Genomic DNA, 12,650 nt, shown 5'->3' with positions numbered 1-12,650 from the left:
TGTGTTCTAAATGATGGGGTGCCCTATGGTAAAAACAGCTGGGAAGGCCATGGTCCAGGCAAGGGCTTAGGGGCAGTCACACTCTTGTTAGTGACTCCCGAAAGTCTTATCCCTGAAAAAGCCCCCAAATCATCAACAGGCCTAGAAGTCTGCTGAAAATGAATCTTGAAGCCCAGGATATGGTACAGTGGTAAACAGCTTTGAAATCTCAAGCACGAGGTCCCAAATTCAATCCTCAGAACTAATGCTCTCGTTCTCTCTCTCTTTCCCTTCTCTCTAATAAATCTTCTTATCAATTCCAACAGCATTCTATTGAGAAAATGTTGATCTACAGGATTTTTTGGTACACATTTCCCCAAGATAATTATCTGTACATTTCACCCTCAACCAAACCATAATCTTATTCTACCACAGACACTTGGGTTCCAACCTCTTCTTTTTTTTAATATCATTAGTTTATTATAAAAGAAACATAGAAATCATTTACATGATGATAGATTTCAAATTTCAGTGTAATGAACAGTTTCATGATGCCACCTTAACAGTGATTCTAGTCTACCTACTTTCCAAGAATATCACCATCTCTATATAAGAAATAAACCCTGTCATCTAGAACCACTTTGTTGCCCCTGTTTTCTGCCATAAGCACTTTATCTTTAATTTTTACACTAACTGGTTGAATCTCTCCAAACTTTCCTTTAGAACCATATCCAAGAGCTATCACTATTGCCTGCAATACTTTTCCTTGAGATTTTCCTCTTTGGTTACAGTTTCAGCTGCACTCTTGTCAGCTAATACTTGGTCAAACAAGGGAAGAAACTCCTAAATGCCTGTCCTGCCATGACTCTGACCACTTACTGCAATCTGAACTTGGTGCTCACAAACCACCTGAAAGGAGAGAAACTACCCCCCCCCCAATCTCTTAGTTACCCTCCTTTCTCCTCAATGGACTATACACCACTGAGGATACACTGTTCTTTCCTTGGTTTCTTAGAGCCCACTTGTCCATCTCCTTCTAATTTGTCTTGTTCAACATGATTCCCTCTGGTTCTTTCTATGTTGTAGCAAAGGAGTAAAGGAGAAAATGGAAGGAAGGGAGTGAGAAAGGAAGGAAGGCCCGACTCCAGACTTATGACTAAGTCTGCATTTGAACAAGAACCACAAGTGACTATGAGCATGTAAAAATATGTGAAGTGCTGCCTTACGTGCCCTCACCAAGAAACCACACAGAAAAGCAGACCCAAGGGCCTGCTGTCATGGAGTCCCCAAATGTCTATTCACTGCCCTGCTATACCCAACAAAGCCCCATGGGTCCCTACACCGTTGAAAGGGAATTAAGACTGCCCACATCTCCCCTGCACTTCCTGTTAACCCAGCCCTGTGATCCACAGCTGGAACACCTCTGAGAACCATCACTATTGGGTTCTGTTGTCTTTTTTTCATTCAGGACACTGGCACAGCAGGACTGGCAGGGTCTAACTACTATGGAAAGGCTCTTGGAAAAGCCGATGACTTTCCCCAGTGGGTGTTCCAGGTCTAGGGGTCTTTGTTCCAGCCCACTGGTTGGACCTAAATGCCCCTACACTGAGGAATTCAGCTCATTGCTGAGGTCTGCTGTATCTTCACCCAGCCAGTCTTCATCTCCTTGCCATTCCTGACTGCCCAGCACCAGCTGTTCCAGCTGTGGGAGGGACAGGCTCAGAATAGAATAATTAAAAGTTAATGTTCCCACTTACAGCTCTGGGGCCAGAAGTACTGTTACAGTGACCCAACCTTCCAAGCCCTTTCAAGAAACCCTTATACCCACCTTCCCTGCCTGACGTCTCCTCTTAGAAAGAACTGTTAGGTGTTCTTCCCACTAGCTGCCTATCCTTTCCCCCTACTAAAGTAAGCTTTCTCCTCACATTTTTTTATTTGTTTGTTTGTTTTGTTTGTTTATTTAGGTATTTATTATTCAGAGAACCAGATTACCACTCTGGAACATGCAATGCTATGGATAAACTCAGAACCTCATGATTGCAAGTCCAAAGCCTTATCTATTGCACCATTACCCAGGCTACTAGATGTATTTACTTATTAATGAGAGAGACAGAGACAGAGAGAACTAGAGCATTACTCTGGCACATGCAATGCCAGGCATCAAACAAAGGACCTCATGCCTTCAATTTATGCATGCTACCCACTGTACCACTTCCCAGGTGGCTCCTTCAGCTTTTTCAAATGTCACTATGACCACTATTCTGTAGCCCTACTCTGCTCTGGACATGAAGCAAAGAGTGTGGAGGGAAGGAAAGAGGAGGGGAGGAGAGGGGAGGGAAGCCAGGAGCTGGTGTTCCAGTTCCAGCTCCTCTCTTCTCTGGGTGGCCCAGGGTCAAGCACTTTACAAATCTCTGCCTCAGTTTTCCCCTTTACAAGTTGAGGGAACTGCTGGATGAAATTTAAGGTCCTTTTCAGCTGGAACACTCTGATTTCATCTCGGGTAATTTTTGTAAGGACCAAATGAGAGAAGATAATGGGTATTAGGGAGTCGGGCAGTAGTGCTGTGGGTTAAGCACACGTGGCGCAAAGCAAGGACCAGCAGAAGGATCCCGGTATGAGCCCCCAGCTCCCCACCTGCAAGGTAGTCACTTCACAAGAGATGAAGCAGGTCTGTAGGTGTCTATCTTTCTCTCCCCCTCTCTGTCTTCCCCTCCTCTCTCCATTTCTCTCTGTCCTATTCAACAACAATGACATCAATAATAACTACAACAATAAAACAATAAGGGGAACAAAAGGGAATAAATACTTTTTAAAAAAGATAATGGGTATTAAAAAGCTTTGAAGAGGGTATGGTGGTAGCGCTCTTGGTTAAGTGCACATAGTGCACAGCACTAGAAAGGGTTCAAGGATCCTGGTTCCAACCCCCAGCTTCCCAAGGGGACACTTCAAAAGCAGTGAAGCAGGTCTAAAGATCTATCTTTCTCTACCCCCCTCCCCATCTTCCCCTCTTCTCTCAATTTTTTTTGTCCTATCCAACAACAATAACAACAACAGGGGGGTGTGGGGGGTGGCCACCAGGAGCAGTGGATTCGTAGTACAGGCACAAAGTCCCAGCAGTAACCCTGAAGGCAAAAAAAAAAAAAAGCTTTGGAAAAGTTTAAGAGGGCCAGGTAGTGGCACATCTGGTAGAACACATACATCACCATGCATAAAGACCTGAGTTCAAGCTCCTGGTCCCTAACTTCAGAGAGGAAGCTTCATGACCAGTGAAGCAATGCTTCAGGTCTCTTTCCCTCTCCCTCTCTTTCTCCCCCTTCCCTCTCAATTTGTCTGTCTCTATTCAATAAATAAACAAATTAATAAGACCTTCCTTGAAAATAAGACCTTGAAAAGCATTCTCCAGTACCCTGGCAGTCCCCAAGAATGGAGACACATGGTTAGTTCTACTCTCCTGATTCGATTCTTTCTTCGATGGGAAGACGTTTTTAAAAATGGGTGCCTGCAGCAATCCAGCAGGAACCGTCAGAAACACCCTAAATGGAATTTCAAGGAGCTTTTTGGAGACGCCTTCCGGGGACTCATGATACTACATGGTGAGATCTGAATAATCTGGTTCAAGGTGAAAGAAGCAAAAACTGCCTACTGCATTTCTCTTGATCCCCCCTCGTTGTTCTCTCTGAATATCTTAAGTTTGCTGTCTGCTTTCAGTTGCATTTCATAAGAGAGTGATTTGAATGACTGAATTTTTGTATGACATTGACTTAAAAAAAAAAAAGTTGGATGCAGCCATGATTTCTAGAGACATCCAGAAACAATCCAAAAAACTGTTTTTTCCTCTTTTGATTTTTTTTACATCTTGGCATAAATGTGAAATGTTTAATCCTGAAAACTGTATGAATATGGGCGGAGTAGATAGCACAATGGTTATGCTAATGATTCTCATGCCGTGAGGCTTCTAACCATGGTTCTTCTGTTTACCTTTCCACAATTTATTGAGTTTAAACTGTTTAAACAACCTTGAAATCATACTATAAAGGACTTCCAATTATAATGGAGTTATCAATTATAGTAAACTTCTAATCTGCTACAAGTTTTGCTTCATAAGTAAGTGAATTACAGCTGTCAAGTCTTCACATGAAAAAGCATCTGCTCAAATGAAATCCCCAGAAATCCATTTGGACCCCTGTTCTCTGACATCGCCCACAAGATGGCATGACTACTGCAGCTCCCCCCCCCCCCGAAACCAATGATGTGACCTGGCATGACCTGAAGAAACAGATTCACAGACTCCAAAGCTCACTCTCTACAGAAAAGCGGAATTCCGGTGACTGACCTTCCCCATCGAGACAGACGTCCAGCGTTTCATCCCCTGGCATTTCATCCGTGGTCATCTGCTTTGGACCTACACTTCTATAGAACTTACTGGCACACCTCTTGGACACTTTACACAACTTTACAGCAGTTTCCCTTTATGCTGCTGGGTTTCTCAAAGACTGACCGCAGCAGTCCATGGACTTTGCAGCCAGCAGCCTTGGGGACTCTATAGGCCATTTCCCCTCACCTGCAGGCCCTGCCCACAGAGTCAGGAACCTCCCCTTTACTAGGTCCTGCCCACAGAGGCAGGAAACACCCATTGAGGCAAGAGATTCTCCAAGAGACAGGATATGCCCTTTCGCCTGATAGGCCTTTGCCCTTTGAGGCAGGAAACGTGTCCCCTCAGGCCTACTCTTAGCATCACACTGGTTCTTGCTGCTCTCTTACTTGTTCCTCCATGTCTTCTGCCAGTTCTTTTGAAAATGCCTGTACAATATAGGTTTCTGTTCACCCCACACTCCTGATACTATGGCCATTAGTTAAAAAGAAAGGGGGAAATGTTGGTATGCTTCTAAATTCTGCTTCTAAGACCCCTTCTGCTACACTGCTTGAGGCTGTGGTCTATTGACATAATCACTGTTTTCATTGGTTTAATCCCCACTGGTTCCCATGCTATTTTCCTTCTCCCCACCCCCTATCCTATGTACTTCCTCTTCTTGACACTTCTGCCTCAGGATATATAAGGACAGGATTGTGATTAGAGATAGATTAGATTGTGCTGCATTCCACATGAATAAAGACTGAACTGCGTCCCACTCAGCCATAAGTCCCTGGTCATCTGTCTCCCACCTGCAAAGCTAGACTGGCACCACTCCCCTCCCCCCTGCCAGAGTTCCATGTCCCATCCCCTCCATTGGAAGCTTCCCTATTCTTTATCCTTCTAGGAGTATACTTTGGGGGGCTTTGTTTGTTTGTTTTTTGCACCCAGGGTTTTCAGTGGGGCTTGGTGCCTGCACTATGAATCCACTGCTTCTTGTGGCCATTTTTTTCCCCATTTTTTTATTGGATAGGACAGAGAGAAATTGAGAGTGGATGGGGGAGAATAGAGACGGAGAGAAAAAGACAGACACATGCAGACCTGCTTCACCACTTGTGAAGTGTCCCCCCCAACAGATGGGAAGCTGGGAGCTGGAACCCAGATCCTTACATGAGTCCTTACAGTTAGTACTACCTGCACTTAATTGGGTACACCACAGCCCGGCCCCCTGGATCAAAATGTAGAAGGTGAGACAGTCTAGCTTCTATAATTGCTTTTCCACTGGACATGGACATTGGTGGGTTGATCCATACCCCCTAGCCTGTTTTAACTTTCCATAGTGGGATAGGGCTTTGGAGAAGTGAGACTTCAGGACACATTGGTGAAGTCATCTGCCCAGGGAAGTAAGGATGGAATCCTAGTAGCATCTGCAACTTGGTGGCTGAAAGGCAGTAAGATACAAAACAGGACAAATTGTTTAATAAACAGGAACACAAAGGTGGGAGTAGAGCAGATGAAATTCACGGAACACATGTCTTTTCAATGTCCCATTGTTTTCATAGTTCAATTTTTCCTGGGCAGAATGGCTACAACATGAGATGGCAACTTCTATTCCTTTTATATCTTTTCTCAGAGACTAATAATTCACAGAAGCTACTCAACAAACGCTGCTCACAGAGTGACAGACTGATTACCCTCCTGGCTGCCCTTTCATTGAAATGAACTTATAGGCAACAACAAAAAAGTGGTGATCATGGCTTCTTAGGGAGGGAAAGCAAAGAATTTCTTTTAGGTATGCATGTCTTTCTTTTATCAGATTTATGTGTGCATGTTGTTTTTGCTTTTTCCAAATCATTTTATTAGAGAAATGATGTTTTAAAAGATAGTTGTTGTCACATGGGTAAAGTTCCTTGTCTCCTCATGATAGGTGTCTGCATACTACTCCCACCACCAACTTGAGTCCTTTGTCATGTGACCCCCAGCACCACATGGGAGCTATCTGGGCACTAGAGGAAGCCCCAGTGCTGCAGGATCTCTGTCTCTCTGTCAATATGAATATGTGTCCTGGAGCAGTAAAATCCTGCATGTCTGAGGTTCCAGCTTCACAAAAAATTAAATAAGACAAGCTCCATGGGGTGTGTGGGGGGAAATAATCAGATTTGGCTATTCAAATGGAATTTTTAATACCACTTGCAAATTAGCACATACCAGTAGGTCTAAGGCTTAATTCCATTTCCTAAATATTTAGTATCTACTATGTGCCAGGTGCCAAGCCTCTGCACAGTAGTAGGGAGACAGAAGACATAATGTCAGAGAATTTTTAAACAAACATAGTTAGGCCTATATAGCAAAATAAATAGTGGCCATTTCAAAGTAATTATTTTGGAATAATAGATGCTAACTCAAATATCATACCTTCCCCAAAAAAACCTCTGAAATGCTTGGAAAGCCATCTTCAAAACCTGAAAGTGATAAATCTTCATGTGTCAAGATATTAAACAGTCAGGCATAGTCAGTCAGGTCAAAAATCAAAATCATAGCACCTCACGGGAGCACCAGGGATTGCACAAATATTGGCGCAGTACTGTGCTGTCTCTCCTCCTCCCTGAAATAAAAGGAATGGGAGAAGGGCAGAAACTAAGGAGCTAACACAGTCGTTACGCAGAAAGACTTTCATGCATGAGGCACCAAAGGTTTCAGGTTCAAACCCCAGTAACTATCAGAAGCCAATGTTCAGTAGAACTCTGAGGGGGGAAAAAAGAAAAAAAATGTGATTGGGAAGGGATATCAACCACAAAAATAAAAAAATGAAAACATAAGCCATGTGGGGCCAGGTGGTGGTGCAAGCTGCAGCAGGAACATATACTGCACAAGAACCCAGGTTCAAGCCCCCCAGCCCCCACCTGCAGGGGGGGAACTTCACAAGTGGTGAAACTCCCTAGTCCAGCGCCAATGAGTCAGTCTGCACCTTTTCCTTGTTTTCTTCTCTTCTCCCACGTAGGGGGAGAAATTCCTTTCTGAGCCCCAAATTTGTCCAAGTAAAGGTATGGGAATATCCACTGAGTGCACATGTTACAATGCACAAGGGCCTGGGTTCAAGTCCCTAGACGTCACCTGCAGGGAGAAGCATTGCAAGTGATGAAGCAGTGCTGAAGATCTCCCCCCCCTCCCTCCCTCTCCCTCCCCCTCTCCCTCTCCTCCTCCCTCTCACTCTCCCTCTCTCTCTATCTCTAGCTCTCTTTTCCCTGTCTTTCTCCCTTTTCCCCCTCAATTTCTCTGTCATTATCCAGTAAATAGGCAGGGGTATATAACATAGTGGTTATGCAAAGAGATTCTCATGCTTGAGGTTCCAAAAGTCCCAGATTCAATCCCCCAACACCATCATAAACCAGAGATAAGCAGTGCTCTGGTAAAAAAATAAAATAAAATATTAAAAAAGAAAACATAAATAAAATCACTCTGTTTACCTGCTTGAAACTCGGAGTCACCAGGAGTAAAAGCTGAAGTCCACAAGGTGACTTATGAGAACCTATGTGACCCAGTTCCTATGCCCTCCCTCTCAAATTCTTGCCCACTACTTTCTTCTTCAGTCTGTTGATTCCTATTACATGGCCTCAAGCATGCCAGCCATCTACCTACTTAGGGGCTTTGCTCTAGCCATCCCTCCAGTCTCAGAAACCCCCACCCCACCCTCATGTCTGTATGGCCCACTACCTCATTTCTTGTAAGTCTAGTTAATCCACATCTTATCAAAGAGACCTAGTCTGACCATCTGTTTAGTACCTCTATACACATACACCCTGAATCCTTACACTATACACACACATTCCCGACTGCCCTAACCCAGCTCCTTTGTTCTTCATGGTGCTTTTCACCTTTCACTATATATACCATACCAGACCAAACCAGACCAGACCAGATCATACCCTACAATACTTGGTCTATACATTATTTACAATGTATATTGTCTATATCTTCTGGCTAGAGCCTAGGCCCAGGAGAGCTAGTGGTTTTGTTCAGTAACTCCCTCAAATCTAGAACTGACATATAGCTGGGACTAAATAAAAACATATATTATGGAGCCAGTGATGTAGTTCAGTGGCAATTTGCATGGCTTCACATTTATGAGACTCTGGGTTCAATCTCCAGTTCCAGAAATAAATGTCAAATTGGCAGCTGAGGAATACTGTGTAATAGGGACACTTATTACCACTTGATTGTCAACAGGTAGAGAGAACAGAGGAGGGCATTCCAGGCCCAGGAAACCACAAAAGCAGGGACCTCATGGTGTGAATTGATGTGACAACTTTCACAATATTAAGCCAGTGGTTCTTAGTGTTCACAGAGATTTGAATCACTTGAAGAGCTCTTAAAAATATTTCCACAGGGAGTTGGGTAGTAGCACAGCAAGTTAAGCACAGGCGGCGAAAAGCGCAAGGACCGGTGGAAAGATCAGCGGAAGGATCCCAGTTCGAGCCCCAGGCTCCCCACCTCCAGGGGAGTCACTTCACAGATGGAGAAGCAGGTCTGCAGGTGTCTATCTTTCTCTCCCCTTCTCTGTCTTCCCCTCCTCTCTCCATTTGTCTCTGTCCTGTCCAACAATGATGACATCAATAACAACCGCAATAACAACTACAGCAATAAAAAACAAGGGCAACAAAAGGGAATAAATAAATAAATATTAAAATATATATCCACAATGGGCACTAGGAGATAGTTCAGTCAATAGAGAGCATGCTTTCCCATGTGCCTGGATCTGGGTTCAATACCACATGGAAGTACAGTGCATGGCAATAAAGGGAAGATCCATGAAAAATGGAGCAGTGTTGTGGTGTCTCTCCTTCTCCCTCTTCCTACCTCATCCCTCTGTCTCTTTGTAAGTAACATTGAAAGGAAAAAAAAACATGGGGGAGCAGTAAATTAATGTAGGCAAGAGACCTCAGAGGCAATATATAGATATATTTTAATTTATTTTAGACATGTGTGTGTGATTATGTGTATGTCTGTATTCGCTACCCAGACCAATTTTTATTAGGATCAGGAAATGTAATCTAAGCATCACTATTTTTAAAAAGCTCCCCAGTTCATTCTAATATTGAAGAATTAAAAACAACCATAGTATCTAAAAATGAAGAAGGAGGAGGAGGAGGAGAAGAATGAAAAGAAGAAGAAGAATGAGAAAAAGAAGAATGAGGAGAATGAGAAGAAAAATGAAAAGAAGAAGAGGAATGAGAAGGAGGAGGAGAAAAAGAAGAGGAGGAAGAGGAAGAAGGAGAGGAAAGCAGCCTAGGAGATGGCACAGTGGATAAAGTGTTGGTCTCAGGCATACAGTCACAAGTTCAAGCCCCAGTATCGTGTGAGTGATGCTCTGGTTGTCCCTTTCCTCCTCCTCTCTCTGTTTCTCATCAATAGATCACTTTTAAGTTTTTTTTTTTTTTAAAGTTAAGAAAGCATGAGTAATTTGGAAACAGACCTTTAAAAAAAACTGTAGCTGTACCTATATTGTTCGTCTTGTTCCTATTATCACAATAATTTGTCTTTGTCAAGTCAGTCTGGACAAATTAGCTGTGGAAAGATCAGGCAGCATCAACAAAATTGGACATAAACAGAGTCAACCTATACCTACAGAATTCAAAGAAGTTTAAGGGAAACCAGAATACTGGTTTAGATCCTTTGGAAATTTATGTTGCTAATTTCTCCCCACTCACACATTCCCTGGTTACTAGCAATCTGTTTACTGTCTCATGCCAACCCAACCCATGAGCCAAAAGGTAGGTAAACCAGATTTTTGCTACAGTTTCAGAAATCCCTACAGAATTCTTAGCATCCTCTTTCCTCCATGTCCCCTGAAATTCAACATAAATTATGTGTCCTCACTGTAAAAGGTAACCTGGCTCAAGTACATTGGAAAGTATGAGGATGAGGGGTGGGCAGTGGTCCACCCAGCTGAGGTCGCAAGAACCCAGTTTCAAGCCCTCAGTCTTCACCTGCAGGAGAAGCTACATGAATGGTGCAGCAGTGCTGCAGGTGTCACTCTGTTTCTCACCCGACCTCCCTCTCCGCTCTTTCTCTCTGTCTGATCAAACAAAACAAATTTTAATGGCCACTGGGAGTGGTGAATTTCTTGTGCAGGCACTGAGCTCCAGGGATAAACCTGCTGTCAAGGAAGGAAGGAAGGAAGGAAGGAAGGAAGGAAGGAAGGAAGGGGAAAAGGAAGGAAGGGAGGGAGGGAGGGAGGGAGGGAGGAAGGAAGGAAGGAAGGAAGGAAGGAAGGAAGGAAGGAAGGAAGGAAGGGGGAAAGGAAGGAGAATCCAGTGGTGGCTCACCCAGTTAAGTGCACACATTACCATGCTCAAGGACCGGGCTTCCAACCCTCAGTCCCCACCTGTAGGAGAGATACTTAAGGAGGAGTGAAGCAAGGCTGCAGCTCGTTTGCTCTCTCTCTCTCTCTCTCTCTCTCTCTCTCCCTCTCTCTCCCTCCCTCCCTCCCTCCCTCCTCTTCCACTCTCAGGTTCTCTCTGTTCTATCCTTTTTTTTTTACACCAAGGTTATTGCTGGGGCTCGGTGCCTGTACTACTCCTAGAGGCTATTTTTTTTCCTTTTGTTGCCCTTGTAATTTATCGTTGTTGTTGTTATTGCTGTTGTTGTTATTGGATAGAACAGAAAGAAATCGAGAGAGGAGGGGAAGACAGAAGCGGAAGAGAAAGATAGACACCTGCAGACTTGTTTCACTGCTTGTGAAGCAACCCCTCTGCAAGTGGGGAGCCAGGGCCTCCAACTAGGATCCTTACACTGGTCCTTGTGCTTTGTGCCATGTGCGCTTAGCCCACTGTGCTACCACCCGGCCCTCATAATTTTTTTAAAGATTTTTTAATTTATTAATGAAAAAGATAGGAGGAGAGAGAGAAAGAACCAGATATCACTCTGGTACATGTGCTGCCAGGGATTGAACTCAGGACCTCATGCTTGAGAATCCAGTACTTTATCCATTGCGCCACCTCCCAGGCCACTTTTTTTTTTTAATGGAAGAGAGGGAGGGAGGGAAGTAGGTACACCGGGTACTTGAGAAATGAAGGTGAATCTTCCCACCTCTCCTTCCCTTTATCCTTCCTCCTCTGGTTTCTCCTTTAGGGACCTCAGAGAAACCAAGCCATCAGACCGCACTTCCTGTGGTTGCATTCAGGGGGGCGCATGCTGACTTCTAAGTCCGTCAGTCTCCCCACCCCAACCCCACTGACACGTCCACCCACACATGAAAATCGCTGTCTCCAAATGTCACCGTCGAACTAATGGTACACAGTTAGGGATGAAACTGACAATCCAGGAGGGGCTCTCTGGAAGCAGGAGAGGGGGGGGGCAAACAAAAGTAAGAGCTCTGGGAGTGAGAAAAAGTAAACTTTCCCTGAGGTCCTGACTGCTGACCCAGGAAGGGGCGAGAAAGACAAGACAGAGGGGAGGAAGAGAAAGGAGCTTGCAGGGAAGTGTGTTGGCACTTGGAGGCTGAAGGAGGGGGCACAGGGGCTGCCAGGGAATGGAGACGAGGGTGTGGAAAGACAAGGCTGGAGCGCTGAAGACAAGCTTCCTGGGTTCCACAGGGCTGCCATGACCCAACCCAGACCCAGCCGGGTCACAGCCCGCCCCCCTGAGGCCTCCCCATCTCACCCCCCTGTTCCCCCTCTTCTCTGAGCAGGAACCGGGGTCTGCCAGGCTCTGGCCAACCTGCGGCCTCTCTCCACGCTGACAACCGCTCCCTGAACAGTCAGAGGGGAACAGCCCAGCCCCCAGCAGCGCACCCCATCTGTACAGAGAGGTAACTCGAAACCCCAGAGTCGGCCAGGACAGGAGGGGGGGGAGGCGGTGCAGGGAGTGTTGGGGGGGGGGGAGATGAGGTTTTTCCACTTCCATTCGCAACTGTCAGGCGGGTGATTAATGACCAACAGGTTTGGAATCGCCTTTATTGCCAGATCAGTATTGTTGCCCGTGACAGCTAATGAGGTTGGACAGGCTTCCCCACACTGAGCTTTATGGAGCCAGCTCCCTCCCCTGCAGAGCTCACAAGCCCTGCCAGCTTTTATGCACTGGAATGTTCCAGCCCCACAACCCCCCACAACCCCGCCTCCACCCCCAACTTTGCCCCCCCCAACACACACACCCTCCCAATGCCCTGAACCACCACCTCACTTGGAGCCTTGCCACTTCAGAAAGAAAGCGGGTTAGCAGGGGTCTCCTATCCCCAGCCTGCTCAGAGAAACCCATCTGTTACATCCACACCCCTAAATGTCCCCTCCCAACCCCTAGGCCTCCTGAGCCTGAGCGATGG

General features: G+C 45.3%; 1 pseudogene; it reads right to left on the bottom strand.

The window, feature by feature from the left end:
• Nucleotides 1–550: 550 nt before the first annotated feature.
• On the bottom strand, nucleotides 551–842 carry LOC103107868 (10 kDa heat shock protein, mitochondrial-like; annotated as a pseudogene).
• Between the last annotated feature and the right edge of the window lie 11,808 nt (nucleotides 843–12,650).

This window comes from Erinaceus europaeus, chromosome 2 (genome assembly GCF_950295315.1).
Source record: "Erinaceus europaeus chromosome 2, mEriEur2.1, whole genome shotgun sequence".
NCBI classification, from domain to species: Eukaryota; Metazoa; Chordata; class Mammalia; order Eulipotyphla; family Erinaceidae; genus Erinaceus; species Erinaceus europaeus.
This window is presented reverse-complemented; position numbering and strand designations above follow the sequence as displayed.